The sequence below is a fragment of the Somniosus microcephalus genome, unplaced genomic scaffold, assembly GCF_052327205.1.
Source record: "Somniosus microcephalus isolate GS21.2 unplaced genomic scaffold, FLI_Smic_1.0 unresolved_chr1, whole genome shotgun sequence".
In the NCBI taxonomy this organism is placed as follows: domain Eukaryota; kingdom Metazoa; phylum Chordata; class Chondrichthyes; order Squaliformes; family Somniosidae; genus Somniosus; species Somniosus microcephalus.
The window spans coordinates 4,989,212-4,994,317 of record NW_028225179.1 but is presented as its reverse complement, the minus strand read 5'-3'; positions in this window follow the sequence as shown (position 1 = coordinate 4,994,317).

Here is a 5,106-nt window from a genome sequence, read left to right as displayed (position 1 = left end):
ACCTTATACTGAGATACTTTATTGATAAGCTCATCAATCTTAGGCAAAGGGTACGCATCTAATTGAGTATACCTATTAATAGTTTGGGAATAGTCTATCACCATTCGTTTCTTGTGTCTCTCGTTAGTCGTGACAACTACCTGTGCTCGCCAAGGTGAACAACTAGGTTCAATGATTCCTTCCAATAAGAGACGTTGAACTTCAGAATTAATAAATTCTCTATCCTGACTACTATATCTTCTTGACTTGGTAGCAATTGGCTTACAATCTGGCATCAAATTGGAAAAAAAAGTGATAATGGAGAAATGGATAAAGAGGTTAATCCACAAATAGATAAAGGTGGCTTAGTCCCTCCAAATGAAAGACTAAGAGACTCGTGTAACTGAAGCACATCATGTCCAATCAAAATATCCGCACAGAGATTAGGCAAAACAGATAGGCGTATATCAGTATATGTATTACCTAGAAGAATCATTTTCACAAAGCAACAACCAGCTATTTGTGAAGTAAGGGTCGTCTGAGCCATACACACCTGATACGTAACAGGCGAAATTTTCAAATGCTTCTCCTTCGCAAACTGAAGACTTATAAAACTCTCAGTACTGCCCGTATCTATAAGGGCCTTCACTGCCAACCCATTAACTTGAGCCGTAACTATAGCTTTGTTTAGGCCATGAGCAAATGCAGCAGAAATTGATGCAATAAACGCCCTATCTAAAGGCTGAATAGTCACAGGAGGAGGTGGTGGAGGAGGTAATTGAACCTGATGATTTGCACACGCGTGCATAATGACCTCTCTTGCCGCATTTACTACACACAGCCTCCCGAGCAGGACACTTCAGACGAGGGTGCCGGATATTCCCACAAAAATAACACTTCTGAATCCTAGAGGCAACAGCCGCCGAAGTAGAAACTGTTTCAGAATCTAGTAAACCACTCCCATTAAGTCCACATAATTCCTTTTCATCCGAAACTGCCGAAACCATAGTCGCAGGCCGATTAAAAAGAGCATAAGAATCCGAACTTCTCTGAGCCACATCCAATGTAGAAGCTTGCTCAAAAGCACTTTTAAGATCCAAAGTCTTATTTTCTAACAACCGCTGACGAATTGATCTAGACAGTAATCCATTAATAAAAGCATCCCGTACCGATTCTTCCTTATATTCTTCAGCCGTCACGGCCTTATAATTACAGTTAACACTAAGGCACCGAAGTGCTTGTAAATAAGTATCCAAAGATTCTCCCACCTGCTGCCTACGGGCAGATAGAAGGTGACATGCAAATACCTCATTCTTTGGTTTAACAAAAATCTTTTCCAATGTAGAAATAGCCACTTCATAAGTTTTACAGTCCAAAATATATTTATATACATCCGGAGCAATGTAGTTGATCAGCATATTCAGCTTATTTAGAGACTCTTGATCCAACACACCCAAAAAGTTTTTAAATGTACAATACCAATGTTTCCATTTATCATCCACTCCAGCAGAATTGGGGTCAGCCTTGAATCGCTCTGGTTGAAGATATCGCTCCATTCTAACATAAAGTTAATAAATTGAAATAAAGAATAGATTTGCCTTCCAAAACTAGGCTTTATTAACTTTAAAATCTGCAGCACATCTTTCCACATCCAGTCCCAACCAAAGCTGGAAAAGAACTGAATTTAAGGTGGCCACCACACATCATGTGACATCAACTACCAATGAGATTACAGCATATATCCCAAGGCAGTTAACAAACAACCAATCACAATACTTTTACTAAACAAGGAATAATCACCACAGTTACACAGCGAGTTAGTGAGATCTGGAATGCATTGTCCGAAAGGGTGGTGAGGTAACATTGTGTTACACAGCGAGTTAGTGAGATCTGGAATGCATTGTCCGAAAGGGTGGTGAGGTAACATTGTGTTACACAGCGAGTTAGTGTGATCTGGAATGCATTGCCCGAAAGGGTGGAGGAAGCAGATTCTGTTGTAACATTGAAAAGGGAATTGGATAAATACTTGAAGGGAAAACATTTACAGGGCTATGGGGAAAGAGAGGGACAGTGGTAATAATGGGATAGCTCTTCCAAAGAGTCAGCACCGGTGTGATGGGCTGAATGACCTCCTGTGCTGTATCATATTATGGGTCTATGATGCAGCCTCACTCAGTCAGTGGAGGTGCCTGATGGGCTGAATGACCTCCTGTGCTGTATCATATTATGGGTCTATGATGCAGCCTCGCCTAGTCAATGGAGGTGCCTGATGAGACGATCTCGGCACCGAGATTTCAATCCACCAGCAAATCCCAAGAAGCAGATATTGAAACAATCCAATCTGCCTCCGGCGCTACAGTAATCGGTTACTATGCACCAGAAGCAGCATCATCGGTTCAATATTGGCCAACAATATAGGTGTGGATAGAAAGACAAAAGTTAACCCATTGCTGGAGATTTGCGATCTGCGATCAGGGAGCTAGGACAGGAAGCACATGAGGATCAGTTTTATGGGATGGACAGTGGAGGCCATGACATGGAAAAGAATGCCAGATGAGACTATATCGAATGCTGTGGGAAGGTGAATGATGGACAAGGAAGGGTTACACACCATGGTCACAGTCACAGAGATTGGAGTTTGTGACAGTTCGGGGCAGATTAGATTTACATCGAAACTGCAGCAGAGGAACAGTCCATTCGGCTCTAGTGGTCTATGTTGTGTTTATACTCCACGGGAGCCTCCTCCCACTCTCATTACATCTTGACACCGTGTCCACATAGACGTTCGAGGGCGTTAGACTCGCGACACCAATATTAAATAACATTCAGAACGCCGGAGAACCCACCCTCCTGGAATGGATTGAACGAGTTTGTCGCACTCCCCTCACTTCAGAAAGAAATGAGCTCATTCACGTTGGACCTAAAAAGGATCGATCAGAGAATGTTCTAAATGGTTAGAAGTTAGGAACTGTGGATGGGCAGAGAGAACTAGGGGTCCACGTAACCTTAACCGCAGAGCTCGGCCGTTCAGGGGTGATGTTAGAAGTTAGGAACTGTGGATGGGCAGAGAGAACGAGGGGTCCACGTAACCTTAACCGCAGAGCGAGGCCGTTCAGGGGTGATGTTAGAAGTTAGGAACTGTGGATGGGCAGAGAGAACTAGGGGTCCACGTAACCTTAACCGCAGAGTGAGGCCGTTCAGGGGTGATGTTAGAAGTTAGGAACTGTGGATGGGCAGAGAGAACGAGGGGTCCACGTTGTTAAGTCTGTGGGTTGTATTATAAATAATCACAGACTCCACTGTTAACAAAATAAAACACGTCTTTACTATTCAGAGGCTCGGGCGATTCTGCCCTAGTTAACGTATCACAACCCTTATATACTGGTGTGGTCACTATTGGTATTACAGTATACATGAGCCAACAAATAGTGCCACACCGAAAGTAGTGCTCTTAAAGGCGAACGGTTACATTCTATAGTTCCCTTAAAGGTAAACGGTTACATACACAACACTCCTCCCTTTTTAGCTTATTACTTACAGAATCCCCTTTAAACATACAATCTTCAACTTCATATAACAGTTTACAGATATACTCTCGATGGAGTCAACGTCATATAACAGTTTACATGTTTAGTCTCTGTGGAGGTTTCCGGATCCTCTCTGGATAACGCCGAAGTGGTGTCGTCATTCCTAGCGGCCCAGTAGGGGTGCCTGGCAAAATCGATTCAGCTGGAACAACAGTGTCAGGTTCATCTGAATCCAATGTTACTAGATCAGCAGTAGGTGTTCTAGGTATTTCAGTTTCAACATTACTCGGGTCAGGTGGTGAAGTCGAGTGCTCATTTGTGGCGGACTCTATGAGCTGGTCAACATGGCGCCTTATTACATTGTCCCCAATGTTCACCGTGTACATCAACGGGCCTAGCCTTTTTTTAATAGTTCCAGGCTGCCATTTTTCTGTACGATAGTCCCGGGCCAAAACTTGTTGCCCCATCTTGAAAGACCTAGTTGCCCTGTCATTGATGTTCTGGAATTGCCGGTTCTCCACGTCCCTTCTGACATTGGGTTTAAGTAGATCCAGCCGGCATCTTAAGCGTCTGTTAAAAAACATCATTGCGGGAGTTTGATTTGTGACCGCATGTGTTGCATTTCGGTATGCCAACAAAAAACTGTCTACCTTATGTTGTAGACTTATGTCTTCATTACTCATGGCCTTTACGGCCTTCTTGAAGGTCTGGACGAACCTTTCAGCCAACCCATTGGAGGCGGGATGGTATGGGGCTGATGTGTAATGTTTAACCCCATTGCTCTTTAGGAATTTCTTGAATTCCTCGGACACAAATTGTGGTCCGTTATCGGAACAGATCTGTTCCGGCAGGCCATTCCGAGCAAACATGGTTCTTAACACCTTGATGGTTTTCTCCGTCGTGGTGGTGGTCATTTTAATTACTTCCGGCCACTTGGAGTGGGCATCTACCGCTATCAGGAACATCGAGTCCATAAATGGACCAGCAAAGTCGATGTGTACTCTTTGCCAAGGAGATGAGGGCCACTCCCATGGGTGCAGAGGAGCCGGTGGTGGTGCATTCTGAACCCTCTGACATCCTAGGCAATTCTTGGTGATCTCCTCTATGTTCCCGTCGATGCCTGGCCCCCACACAAATGCTCTCGCTAAATTCTTCATCTTTACTCCACCCAGATGTCCTTCGTGCAGCTCCTTGAGTACTTTCTTTTGGAGTTTGGGCGGAATCACCACTCTCGACCCACACATTAGGGTTCCTCGGCACACCGACAGTTGTTCTTTCCTCTGTGAGAATGCCTGCAGTGTTGGTTCGCTCTGTGCTGGCCATCCCTTCACCGTTAAGTCATAGACTCGTGAAAGAGTCGGGTCATTCCTTGTCTCCTTCTCAATCATTGAGTTTGTTATCGGCAGACATTCCACAATGGACGAGTGGAACAACTCCACTGGGTCCCCTGTACTCGCTTCTTCTACTGTCGGCAATGGTAAGCGTGATAACCCATCGGCATTTCCGTGTTTTGTTGACCTTTTGTACTCAATGTCATACTGGTGTGCCCCAAGTAAGACTGACCATCTTTGTAGCCTTTGTGCTGTCATGTTGGACACGG